Source organism: Eucalyptus grandis, chromosome 11 (assembly GCF_016545825.1).
Source record: "Eucalyptus grandis isolate ANBG69807.140 chromosome 11, ASM1654582v1, whole genome shotgun sequence".
NCBI lineage: Eukaryota > Viridiplantae > Streptophyta > Magnoliopsida > Myrtales > Myrtaceae > Eucalyptus > Eucalyptus grandis.
In genome coordinates this window covers 24,544,927-24,559,091 of record NC_052622.1, presented here as the reverse complement: position 1 = coordinate 24,559,091, position 14,165 = coordinate 24,544,927, and the positions used below count along the sequence as shown (strand labels likewise).

General features: G+C 40.6%; 1 long non-coding RNA gene across 2 annotated transcripts; it reads right to left on the bottom strand.

Annotated features, from left to right (window-relative positions):
* Positions 1-296: 296 nt before the first annotated feature.
* Positions 297-2,748, bottom strand: LOC104425512. Of its 2 annotated transcripts, none has more exons than XR_005547605.1 (3): positions 2,448-2,748; positions 1,621-2,371; positions 297-557 (listed from the first exon to the last, which is right to left on the bottom strand). It is a non-coding gene; the product is annotated as an uncharacterized LOC104425512 (long non-coding RNA). The 2 variants fall into 2 exon arrangements; XR_721684.3 differs by lacking the exon at positions 297-557 and having other exon boundaries at positions 927-1,701; positions 1,930-2,371.
* Between the last annotated feature and the right edge of the window lie 11,417 nt (positions 2,749-14,165).

The following is a 14,165-nucleotide window of genomic DNA, read 5'->3' as shown; positions in this document are numbered from 1 at the left end:
TCACAAACAGTGAATAAAATCACGCCGCACCATCGAATCTTATTTTCGTAAATTAGTGTTAGCAACTCAATCTTTTTGTACGTATCCCATTAGACTATAGAGTTTCCTAGAGATAATGCATTTAGAAACCATGTCCTTTCATTTTTTATTTGTTTTTAATTCACTTCTACATTGGAAGATAATATTTTTCGTTTCTTTTTGTTCTTAAGACTAGATCTTATGATAATGAATACCCAAAGGCTAATTGCATTGACAAAAGTTTTTGTCATGCGCTCAAAGCCTTTGTCAGTTCAGTCTCCCATGTACTTTGGGTATGCTATGGTACCATATAAATCCAGCCCCCTGGTCAATTTCATGGCGGCAATGGAGCGTACAAGACAACCCAATTTGGACAAATCAGTATCATTCGAGGCTGAAACGGGTTTCCGGCCTTGAAAGTGAGAAACAAAAAGATAATCGTTTAACCCACATGTCCTATAAGAACATCCTTGTGTTCCGTCCATTGCTTGTAAAGAGAATGATCTTGGATTACTTTTAAATATAACCATTACGATGACCTGCCAAAGACGAGATGAAATGGGCATTAACTGATTGCTTTTTAATATAACCCCTACTGTTTTTCCAACTGCCAAAAAGGAAAATAGCTGCATCAGTTATATTTTGACATCGCAAAGTGCGCAGAGCCAGCTTAAATCGCATGCCCACCCATGATTGGGATGGGATGTTTTAGGCAAAACCGTGCTTCCTAAGTTCGTGTACAACAACGAGAAGGTCCAAGAACAATTTAATTTCAGAATATCGGCATGCATTTCAGGCGATTTTGATCTAAAAAAAGAACCTCTCGAAAAAGTCTTGAGATATGCTATCAATCATGGCATGGTTAGAGTTCCTCCCATTATTAGATACCTTGAACATTGAGCATTTCACTGTAGATCCAATTCGAAAAAATTACAACACTAATAGTCAGCTCATTAAAGGCCTATTAACAACAACTACAAAAGTAAACATACAAGCTTACTCACTTCAGATGGTTCAAAAGTTTAATACAAAAAAATGAGTTAGCTACCCCCATTTTCCAACTGTCAATTCTATGGTGTTGCTAACCACCATTTGTGTGCGCCCTATACAAATCACTCAAAGTTCCTCTATTTTAAGTCAATCAGTATGACAGAGTTCGTACTTTACCTAAGTCATACCTGCACTATTCGTCATACTTCTTCACTAATTACTTAATTAGGGGATGCGGCATCAAATAAGTCAAATCTTTTACAAACTGAAAACTGAAAACAACGATAATTTCAATTGATCATAGGCGCATAAAGAAGAGTTCCTACGAACTCTCAACTCTCTCTCTCTCTCTCTCTCTCTCTCTCGCCCGCGCGCTCTCAAGTCTGAAATACCTCTCAAGTCTGAAGTACTTGAGGATCTTCTAGTACACGCAAAAGAGCAAATGGACATTCCTAAGCAAATTTCTCTCTCTTTCTGTTAGCCCCAAAAGAGAATAAAACGCATCTAAAGGGGGAACTGTCATTTCTCTGTGGACTAAAAAATGAGGGCATGATATAAAAAGATCACAGCAGGGATCCCCAACTGGAGGAAGATTGCAGAAAGAATATGTACCATTCTTATAACAAGTGAGTGCTGTCGAGTCATTTGCTTCTTTATAACTTTCCCTGGTGTCTCTGGCGTGATCTACAAATGCTTCAGCATACACAATTAGTCCTAGACTTCCAAAATCGCCGGACCATGAATCCTAATTACGAACATGTTTATTCAGACTAGTGTATGGCATTGGACCTTACAAGTACACACTCAAACAAACCGATGGGGAAGGGCTTGTGATCTTTAGATCACCAAGCAGCTCCACCAAGGCCGTTTAATCATCCTAGTGCTATAAAAGAAACCACGGGAAAAGACAAGCTTGCCCACCTGGAACATCAACGTCTGGGTCTAGGATTGCAGCGAGATTCAGCTAACAAAGCTATATGATCCCAAGACCACTCTGGAGAAGGAAGGGCTGCGTCTTCCCTCAAGCTCTCCTCATCCAAGAGCTTTAGTAAGGACTCCGCCGTTACAGCAGCAACAAAAAGAAATATTCATACAACGGTGAGCTCATTTCCAGGTAGACATTACAGAGACTTAGATGTGCAAATATCTTCATTAGAAACCTTTAAACTAGCCCCCCATGGAAGGCGAAGAATCGACAAAAAACAATCTCACCCTTGCGAAAAATGTAATCCAGGGTGCCAATGAAATCCCTAGCGCAGCTTGCAAACAAAAGGGTTCATTTGTGGTGGGTGCCCTTTCTTTATTCTGCCGTTCTGAAGCAAGACCAACACCCAATTCTTGCGAAAGACCATTACGCACTGCCCTGCAACATCAACTGTTTCTCAGGTAGCTGCAATGTCACACAGTCATTATGCATGTGAAAAAAAAAAAAAAGATACCCGGTGGCAATTGATGAGGCAGCTTGCTAAGGGGACACGGATATCTAGAGGGTCAACCACTAAATCTGGATACAAGGGATCGACCTTCCCCTCGGCAAGAAAAACATTAGGAGCACTGCGGGCAGCATTAGCGAGCTAAACCTGGATCCAAAGCCCAGGTGTCGATTCCAATGACCTCCAAAGGAAGAAACAATTGAAATGCCCTCAGATTTTCGCTCGATTTTTTCCTTCCATCCTCCCCTGTGCAATCAAGACGAAGAGGACCAATTTAGGGCTCGGACGAAGGAGACCGATTTGGGGCTTTTCGGTTCAGTTTGGGGCTAACCAAGACGATGCCGTTTTTTCTTGGCGCTCTTTCGTTCAATCAGAAAGCATCAACAAAAACGACGCCTTTTTGCGTCACTGAGGAAGGGAGAAGAAAATGGCGTCCTTTTGAACATGTGGACGATCAAGTAGGAGGGAAAAAATATTTAAATAAAGCCGGGACATCATTTTCTGTTCACCAATTTGGACCGAAGTTTACAAAGGGATTCTTTTTTTATCAGAAAGGGTGATATATTGATAATAAAACGTCACGTGGGAAAGAAAGAGCAACCCTGAGCAAGGGCATCGTTACAAAGGATGTCGAGCATCACTTGAGGAGGGGAGACAAGCCAAGCGGAAGAAAGAGATCCTCGTTCGTGGGCCTTAGCGGCCCAGTCTGCTAGGGCATTGGCCTCTCGACAGCAGTGCTACACACGGAGATGAGAGAAGCGTCAAAGGAGATCAAAGCATTCGGTGAAGAGGGGGCACTCCCACGGCGGTAGGCGGCACCGATTGAGGGTTTCGACGAGGATGATGCTATCAGACTCCACGACCAGGTGAGAATCTGTGAAATGTTGCTATATCAAGTCTTTGAGAGAGAAAAGTAACGCTTGGATCTCTGTCTCGAGAGCAGAGGAGGCGGATACAGAACGTGTGAGGCCTCCGAGCAATCTACCCGAGTGGTCGCGGGCAATACTAGCGATCGAGCCTCTTTGATTCGCCGTGGGAAAAGAGCCGTCCAGATTGATCTTCAACGTGCCCTGTTGTGGGGGTTGCCAAGACCGATTAGGGTTCAGCCAAGAGGAATGGCCCGTGAAGTCCTTCTGATGGATTCGTTTCTGGAGATTGGCCAGAGCAAAGGCGGAGTCAACAATCTAATCTGGGGAGACCCGAAAGCGGCGAAAGACAAAATGGTTCCGAGCCTTCCAGATTTCCCAAAGAAGGCCCGCGACTTGCTCAAAATCTGGTAAGCCTCTGTTCCGATTGATGAGATTAGCTAGCCAGGAGTCCATTCGGTTAGGGCTGAAAGCATAAACATTGAGTTGAACTTGGGAATGGTTCCATATACGTTGAGTCCATGGGCAATGCAAAAAAAGGTGTTCAGTAGTTTCTGGGGAGGTAGAGGAGCAGAGAACACAAACCGGGTCTGGAGTTATCCTTCGACGGAAGAGATTGTCCTTCGTGGGTAATGCGTTTTGACAGACAGACCACAGAAAATTACGTATTTTGGGTGCTATCTGAGCTTTCCATATCTGCTTCCAGACCTGCTTGGGTGGTTGGTAGGAAGAAGAAGCATGAGGGTGAACTTGCCGGCATGTAAATTGATGAAGAACATTATATCCACTCTTTACAGAATAGCTACCATCCTGAGTGCCTGTCCATATGAGTTTATCTGCAGTTGATAGTGGCCAAATTTTTAACTGAATGATCTGTTGTACAGTGGGATCATCAAAGAAGCGATGCAGAAGGGCGACATTCCAGTTATTCAAAGAGGGGCATATAAGACCAGCCACGGTTGGAGGTTCATCTCGAGAGCTGGACCACCTGCACTCCGACAGGTAACCATTTATCCTTGCGTACCTTTATTGATTGGCCATTTCCCATTGACCATTGAAGTTTTGGACTAATGGAATCTCTACCTAATAGGATGCTCAGCCAGCCCCAGGAAGGTCTGTGACCTCTATCCGCATGCCAGAAGGTTTTGGAAGGAAAGTACAAACCTTTAAACACACGGCTCCACAACGACGAAGGATCTTGGAACAGTCGCCAAGCCTGCTTGCCCAGGAGGGCCTTATTAAAGGTCAGAAAATCTCGAAATCCCATACCTCCACTATCTTTTTTTGCTTTCAATAAATCCCAGTGTTTCCAATGAATGCTAGATTTATTGTTGTTAGTTTTCCACCAAAACCTAGATATTTTCTGTTCAATGGATCTGCATATAGAAACCGGGACCTTAAATATAGACATAGCGTACTGAGGTAAAGCTTGAACAACTGATTTTAAAATGACCTCCTTACCCCCATTTTGAAATGAAAGACTCTTTGCACCCCTCCAGTTTTGCATTTACCCTGTCAAGGAGCCAAGCAAACATGTCCTTTTTTGAGGAACCCCAATCCGAAGGTAATCCTAGGTATTTACCTGATTTTTTTCAAAATAGGAACCTGAAGTTCACTAGCCAGGTTAACCTTAAGAGGCCGAGGGCACGATTTCCCCATAAATAGACCAGATTTGTTTCTGTTAATGGCTTGACTAGTGGCTAGGCAGTACTAATTGAGGATATTACCGAGATTGTGGCATTCGCTAGTTGTACCCTCCACGAAAAAGATAGAATCATCAGCAAAAAGGAGATGAGATAAAACAGGGCACCAACGATTGAGTTTTATACCCCTAAGAGAGCCCATGTCAACAACTTGTAGGATAAGAGAGGAGAGCAGATTTGCCACCAGGATAAATAAATAGGGGGATAGTGGGTCGCGCTGGCGAAGACCCCGAGATGGCTGAAAGGAAGGTAGCAGTTCGCCATTGAATTTGACACTAAGAGAGGTAGAAGATACACAGTGCATAATCTAGGAAATCCATTTATCTTGAAAACCCAGCTGACAAAGATAGGCAGCCAAGAAATCCCACTCCACCCTGTCGTAGGCCTTCTTCATATCCACTTTCAATATACCCTGAAACTTTTTCTTGCTGTTTCGAGTTTTTATTTGATGTAGAACCTCCTGAACAATGAGTATATTGTCTTGTATTTGTCTGCCTGATACAAAGGCACTTTGTTCTTGGGAGATTAGCTTAGGTAGGCAAGTTTTCAGGCGATTTGCTAATATTTTGAATATGATTTTGTAACTAAAGTTACATAAGCTAATTGGGCGAAACTAATCTAACCTTTCAAGGTTTGGAAGCTTGGGGATTAGTGAGATGGAGGTCCTGTTTATTTCCGCTGGCAGCACTCCTGAACTCAAGAAGGTGTGAACCATCTTAAAAACATCCTCCTGAATGATATCCCAGTGGTGGTGGTAGAAGAGGCCGTTCAAGCCGTTGGGACCGGGAGCATTGGTCGCACCCAGCTGAAAGGTAGCCTGTTTTACCTCTTCCCTTGTAAGTTCAGCAATCAGAAAAGTGTTCATTTCAGCTGTAACTACTATAGGACATTGAGCTAGAATAGAACCAAAATCCCGATAGCCCACTGAAGTATAAAGGTCCCTGAAAAAGTTGAAAGTCATATGTTTAAGCTGATTGGGGTCTCAGATCCATTTCTCATTGCTGTCCTTGAGGGTGCTGATGGTATTTCTTTTCCTGTGTTGGATAGTCGTAGTGTGAAAAAATCTCGTGTTTTTATCCCCGCATTGCATCCACTTTATGCGGGAATGCATCGCCCAGTAGTGCTCTTCTTGTGACCATATGTTCTGGATTTGAGCCTTCAGAGAGTTGATGTGGTTGTTGTTTTGATTGACTACAGATTGGTTGGTGCATTGCTGAAGCTGTTGCTGAAGCTGTTGCTGAAGGAGATCGAGTTGACGATTGCCTGCTTTAAATTTATGTCTACTCCACCGCGTCAACGCCGCAGAGGTAGCCCGGAGCTTCTTGGAGATTGTAGCAGTAGCAAGAAAGGGAGAAGACCAAGTATCATAAACCACCCTGTGACAGTCAGGGTCTTGTAGCCAGTAGGATTCAAAGGTAAAGGATCGCTTCCTTTTAACTGAGTTGAGAACAGTAGTAAGAATAAGTGGGCTATGATCCGATCCGATGGCAGGTAAGGCTATAACTTCGGCATTCGCATAGGCTACTCGCCAGTCAATTGTACATAATGCACGGTCAAGCCTTTCTTTGATTATTGCCTTGCCACTACGCTGATTAACCCACGTATAGGCACAGCCCTTAGTCTCCATATCCAACAAGGCACAATCATGTAGCATTTCTCTGAAGGAGTTTAATCTATACCGTTCTACTGGTTTCTACCCTAGCTTTTCCCAATGATGTAAAACCTCATTAAAATCACCTATGCACAGCCAAGGCAGAGTATGTAAGAGGCTGAGTCGCCTCAAATCAGCCCAGAAAGGCAGTCTCTGGTTATAGACAGCAGGAGCATGTAGGTAGGTAGTACGCATAAGGGAAAGGCAGCTATCATCAGAACATGTAGCATCAATAAAAAAGGAACTGTGAGCAGTAACTGAGATAGAAATAGAGTCCCGCCAAAAAAGCACCATACCCCCAGCCAAACCGATAGGATTAACAACGAACCTATTAGGATAATGCAGCCGCCTCTGGATGTTCATAATAACATGTTCCTGGTTACGAGTTTCCATAAAAAAAAATAATATCGGGCCGTTCTTGAGCCACTAAGGCCCTCAAGGCTTGAACTGTCAAGGAATTGCCCAATCCCTGACAGTTCCAACTTAATATCATCATTTGTCCATCGGTGGCTTTTTCGGGCAAGCCACCACAGCCCAATCCTCGGCCCTCGGGGCCTTCAGTATTGGGGTATCCAAAAGAAGACTCTCATTTAGAGTGTCGTGTGAGATAGAGCGTGAGTTATACGGAGAAAAACGCTTAACATTTTTCTGTGGATTTGTCTTTGTATGCAAGCGAGAATGTTTAGCTTTCTTGGAGGAAGAAGCCTCAGCTGTGGAATCTGGATGATCATATTTATGTTCCGGTACAGGGTGGGGGGGAACCAAAACCATATGCTTTGATGAGGAGTGCGGCTGCTGAGTTGGTTGAGCCTCCATTGGAAGGGGTTGCTAATGGACCTCACAAGGGGCAGCAGGGAGCAAAAGTGGACCTGATGGCGGAGTTTCAGGTACTGTTTCTTCGAAAGTTTCTGGAGGGGTTTGAGAGTCGTAAAAAACTTGCCAGAAAGGGCTGTGTTCCTCAACATCAGCCCGAAGCCACTGTCCATAGTAGAGTTGATCCCTATTATCAAATTTAGCATCGTCATAGGGAATGTCCTTGCAATATGATGCATAGTGACCAATAATACCACATGAGTAGCAATAGTGGGGTAAACGTTCGTAACGGAAGTCAAGCCATATATGTTTCCCTGCTATTCAAATAAGTTTGCCAGGTTTGAGAGGCTCCGTGAGGCTGATTTCCACTTTAGCTCGAACAACTCTGATTGGCGATTTGTCCTTGGTCTCTATTCGGACCTCCAGAACCTTACCCACTTCACTAATAGCCTTGCGAACAAATTGTGCCGTACATCGCTCTAGGGGGAGGCCAAAGACTTGGACCCAAAACGCACAACATGTGAAATCATAACAATGAAAAGGAGTGTTCGGGGACCAGGGTTTAAGAATGACCAGATTATTAGAAAATAACCAGGGACTAGTATCCAACACACATTGTTTTTCTATTTCCGAGTTAAATTTGATAACATATAGACCTTCCTCCCTCTGTGAAATCTCAACATTCTCTGTGCGCCAAATGCGATTCATTGTGTGCTGAAAAGCAGTGAGATTGACAATAGAAGTAGTAACAATTTTCCCCATAAGACACAACTTACATTCCTCAAGCTTTTCTGCAGGGGGCTCTTCTTCCCAAACTTCAATTGGCTTAGCAGTCCATAGACGGCCCAACCGACTGCAGAGAGCAGCAAGTCGGGCGTCCTCTCCCTAAGACGAAGGCTCTATCCGAAGAGAAACTCTACTGTAAGGTGCTATAAGCAAATAACAGAGAGAAACCCGACAGAAAATCCATCCATGCAAGGTGAGAGTGAGGGAAATTTGGGTGCAACAACACGAAGGGGACAAGCCAGAGAGAACGATGAACTAGAAACAGAGACGATGAAGAAGGAAAAGGAGATGGACGTAGAAGACCCGGGGGAGAAGGGGTCTAAATCCGAGAAAGCATGGACGGAAGACAAGTTCGGGGTCGACAAGGTGGAGCGGCAGAGAGACCATCTTCCGAAACCCCTTCCATTAGATGCACGAAAGCAAGAAAAACCAGATGCGGTTATGGAGAAGAAAGAAAAGCTCTACAAGGGCAAGAGAGAAAACTCTACAAGGACGAGAGAGGCAGAGGGATTCAATTGCATCAATTTCACATGTTTTTGAACTTGATTGCATTTCTTTTTTCAGAAAATTTTAGAACCCAATCAAATTTTCACTGCATAGTTTAGGATTTTTATGCAATTATTCCTCCATTTTAGCAGGAAGTTAGATACTCTTTTGTTTCATCCAATTCAGTCCTATTTGTGCTTAAAATTAGCACGCCATCCACATAAAGACATACTAATACCACATATTCTTTGGTAACTTTGGAGTAAATACACTCATCAGCATTATGAAGGTCGTGTCCATTCATTAATATCAAGGAATCAAACTTATCATGCCATCGTCCAGAAATTTGCTTGAGATTATATAATGGCTTAACTCATTTTCATACTTAATTCTCATTTCTCAAAAGTAAAAAATCTTCCGATTGCTCCATCAATATAGCTTCAGTTAAAGTTACCATTCAAAAAAGGAATCTTAACATCCTTTCGTCGTACATGCAAATTAGATAAGCTACTGGAGCATAAGTGTTAATATAACCGATAGTTTCTTTATGTTTAAAGCCATTGGCAACTAATATTGCCTTAAATGCTTTTATAGGACCATCTGTACAATGTTTTTTCCCCACTATAAACCCACTTGCAACCCAATATCATTTCTGTACCTGTATTCCTTAAAACAATGGCCTTTCTTTCTGTTGGCTGGGTCCGCCACGTGTGGGCCGCGCTAACTTTAACATGAAACAAAGAAAAAAGTCAAAAAGTCAAAAAAGAAAGAAAAGAGTGGGGCTGCTTCGTTTGTAGAGTGGAGCCGAAGAGTGAGGAGAGAGAAAAACAGAGAGAGGGCGTGAGACCGAGAGGAAGCCAAGAAAAAAGAAGAAAGAGGGCAAGTCTTTGTGATGCCGATTCGAAATCCAAATATTGATGGAATTGGCTCAAATTTGAATTTGTTATTCGCAGGCAGGATCGAGGACTACAAGTTGATCGGTTTCGTTCATTGAGAACCTCTGCTGAATTCTCCAATCACAATTAGAATTTTCTTACTTCGTTTTTTTTAATCCATCTTTGCAATGAATAAATTTGATTGTATTGTTGATGTTGAGCCTTTCTACATTGGATTTCCACGTCAAATCCTTGTTATTGGTGGCAGTTTATTTTATTATCATTTGGCATTATATATTGCTGGTTGTTGTTGGAATTAAGTCAATTTTGATTAATTTAATTTCGGGAGAGAAATTGATTTTAGATTGAATTTAGTTCTTGATGAATTGTTGGCCAGATTCTCCGCAGCACTTTCAACAATGAAAGCAAGGCCTATTTTACTTGACGAATGTGGAATTTCGTGAAATTTTCTTTGGCATCAAACCAGCCTGGATTAAATAATAAATCTAGATCTTTATCCTATTCTTTGTTCTGGACAATGTCGAACATAAGGGATCAATATAGACACGTGCTATCTAGAGTATTTGGAAAGATTGTGTAAAGATTAAATCATCAAATGGAAAAACTTATAACTTATAAGTTCACCCAAAAAGACGGAAGCCTTGAAATCGACATTCGAGGCAACCACTGCTGCTTCCAATTACATGCTCGAGATTGAATTTCAACTGATGAGAACATTACCTTTGACAACTATTCGTTGACATACTTATATCATTCAAATTCCAGAAATCAAGAATATCATACATGAAACCCTCGAAAGGAAAAACAACTCAAAGAAGATCATCATCATCAGCTGCATGATGCAGACATATCATCCATTTATTTTTACTCGATCTAGAGCAAGAGAGATGCAAAAAAAGAGAACATTCAAAAAGAGATGAGTTTATGAGAAACAGAACGGAATAAATAACACCACCCGTCACGATGGCTCAGCTGGGTAGGCGCTAGACCTTTATCAACGAGGTCTAGTGTTCGAAGCTCCTGTTCTTGGCGACTTACCCGGTGGTGGCTAGCACATATTGCTTCTAGTAGTTTATCTCCGGCTGCCGACCGTGCGGAGTTCTCTGGGTCATCAAAAAAAAAATAATAATAATAATCATTTGCCTGGACCGTCCCATGTATGCCACACACCAATTGGTGTCTTCTCATTCTTTAATTACATTATCAATCTCCCCATCTATTGTCCCTCCAACTCGTCTCACAAAAACACTCACAAAATCTACAATAAAAAAAAAAAAAAAGAGTAAACACGGACACAATCGCATAATTTCCTTTCTGTGGGGCTGTATACCTTTATATATAAGGGTCTTTCGAAGCTGGAAAAGAGAAAGACCATACACTGTTTTGGTCAAACCAAACGAAGTACAGACCGAAACCCTTCGGGAACTGCACTCTCCACGGGAAGTGCTGCACGCATGCAGAGATGGGTCTGACGCCACTGTGGTTCCCTCCTGTAGAAGCGGCTCAAACTTTCACGCTGAGAGAGGGAAAAGTCGAGAGTGCTTTAAGAGAAGCTGACATTGTAAGACGGATCAGTCGCATTGTCCCCCTGCCGTGCATGTACTGCTTAAATTTGGAGAATGCCCGTTATTGTTATTTTTGTTTTGCCTTGCAGTTAACACGTGCTTTTGAGAGAGAGAGAGAGAGAGAGAGAGATACACTTAATAGGGATTTAGGTTGAATTTCGACAGTGGCAAATGATCGGTGAAAGTAATATGACCTTATGTATATTCTTTTTATATCCTTTTGGAGGATCCACTAGAAGTTTTCCAAGCAAGAGGATCCCTTAGAAGTTTTCCAAGCGATGATGTGTTTACAATTACTTGAGAAATTAAGGTGATGTTAGGAAAGAATTCATTTGCCTCAGAAATAAGTCGGAGTAGTCGTAGGGGCTCGTATATACAAGTTTATTTTGGCAACGTATCACCCCTTGCTCTAATCCACGTTGATTCCTAGGTCAACCGCTTAATTATTTATTTAGAAAGGCCCGAATTTGTAAGAGGTCAATGTCGAACCAGCCTTGAAGTCGGACTTTCCACAAAAGACAAACTTTTTTCTAGTTTCCCTAAAAACATTACTTACCCAAATGAACATTTTTCATATTTAACATTCATCCAAGATCATAGTGTTTTTTTTTTTTTTTTTTACCATTGTTCTAGGAAGGGTTTGTAGTATATTAAAAAAATTTAAAATTGAAAATGGAAAAAATGATCAATTCTCAAGTAAAAATGGGAAACACCTTTGAATAGGCCAATTCAAGATGTGATTGATACAATTACTCCAATTTGAACTTTTTGACAAATGATAAGGACCAGCTACGTATGCTCACAACTCCAACCTGCAATTCAATCCATGGGAAAATTATCAAAAAAGTCATAAAACTATTACAATTGTATCAATTTAGTTATACATTTTTTTTTTTATCAATTGAGTCATAAATCTTTTTCAATTTTATCGATTTAGTCCATCCCACTAAATTGGCCGACCGATGTTGACGTGGCCAACAACAATTTTTTAATAATATATATTTTTTACGAATTATTATATTAAATTTTATCTTTTTTCCTTTTTATTTTATTTTTTTCGAATTATTTTTATTTTACTTTTTTAATCTTTTTTCCTCTCTTCCTCCTCCTTCCTCCTCCCTACTTCTTCCTTTGGCTCCGACAATCGCCAGAGAGAAAGGCTGACTAGTCGCCGAACTGAGGTGATTAGGTGAGCTTCACCTCGCCAAACCTAGCGATGGCAAGGCCCTCCTCACCAATGGTTGGGTGAGGGTGACGGTGAGGCAAGCTTGCCTAGCCACCTCGTCCAAGACCGACCGGCCCTCCCTTTGGCCGGTCATTGGAACCAAAGGAAGGAGGAGGGAGGAAGAAGGGGGAAAAAAAGAGAAAAGAAAAAAAATATATATATATATATATATATATTTTAATAAAATAATTTGAAAAAAATTAAATATTATTAAAAAATTGTCGCCGGCCAGCACGTCGTTGTTGGCTGGCCAATTTTGATCGAATGGATTGAATTGACACTACAAAAGGTTTAAAACTCAATTGGCTAAAAAAATAAGTTTATAACTGAATTAACATAATTGCAATATATTTATGACTTTTTTGATTATTTTCCCTTCAATCCACTCACCTCATGCTCATCCCTAATTAACATCTAATGAGTGAACTATGATGGAGTTATTATAGACTTATAAAATCATCTATGAATTTAGAGGTCCTCTATATCTAACATTTATTGTTTGCTATATAGTATAACACATAGTTAATTTGATGAAATAACAAATAGATTTATTCTTGAACAACAAGTCCACTAATTGTGCAAGGTTCATGGTCCATTAAGTGAGATCTTTTCTCTTGAACCACGCTTGGCTTAAGCTTTTCGTAGCTACAACAAGCAACAATCACAGTAAAACTAAAAGTCCTTCTTAATACTGGATGGCTATACATGTCAAAAAATTACCTATTGAACTTTATTATGCTGTATTTAAATTCTTATTCCAGAAACTTTATTATTTTGTCTTGAAAAATCATTTTTATGAATTAATCTAAATTTATTACGTATTACTGATGTGACGAACTTTTTCTATTCATGGCTTATGTATGATGACTTCTTTAAATCCACATATGAATATTTTCACATTAATATAACAATTTTGACGTATCTAAACTTATAACAAAAAAACGTGTATACCGACCCTGGTTGGTCAAAATGCTGATCGAATCATCTAATGATTATGTCCTCGACATGTCAGTTCAAAAATCAAGTTGAAAGATCTTTCCTTTCCCAATTTCAGTGCCACCAGAAACGTGCAGAGGATAGAGCTTATGAAAGTATTGCCGGTGTCAGGCCACAGGTGCTCCATTTCAAGAGGAAAAGTTGTAATTTCGTCAAAAGAGATTCTTATTTAAATGGAAGAGTCGAGAAATCTTTTTCACTTTTTTAAAAGTTGAACCAACGGAAAAAAATAATCATTAAGCAAAATACTTTGAAAAGGTGCAAAATGATGAGTGAAGATTAACCATTCTTGTGTGTACTAGAAAAAAAAATAAGATGCCATGAGGGTAGAGATTTATTTAGCATTATAATTAATGAGACAATTCTTGTCCCCTCCTCAAAACAATGTGCAAGGACTTGTCAATCATTCAATATGACATTTATTTATGAATAATGCTAAAATTAACACAAAACTCGATGAAATTAATTAACTTACAAAATGATGCAGCAGAGTATTTCTAGACAACTTGAATATAACTAATTCTAATTTAAATCACTTTAAAATTTGTTGCAATGCTTTGTTAATCAGCCTTCGTATCATCGACCCGCTCTCCCCCTCCACCCTCTCTCTCTATCTCTCTCTCTCTCTCTCTCTCTCTCTGTTTATTTTTTATTTAAAAAAAAAAATTTGGGTCTGAGACAAAAATAATTCTAGACAATGATAAAACTGTCGGCTAGATGGAGAAGCAAAGAATCAA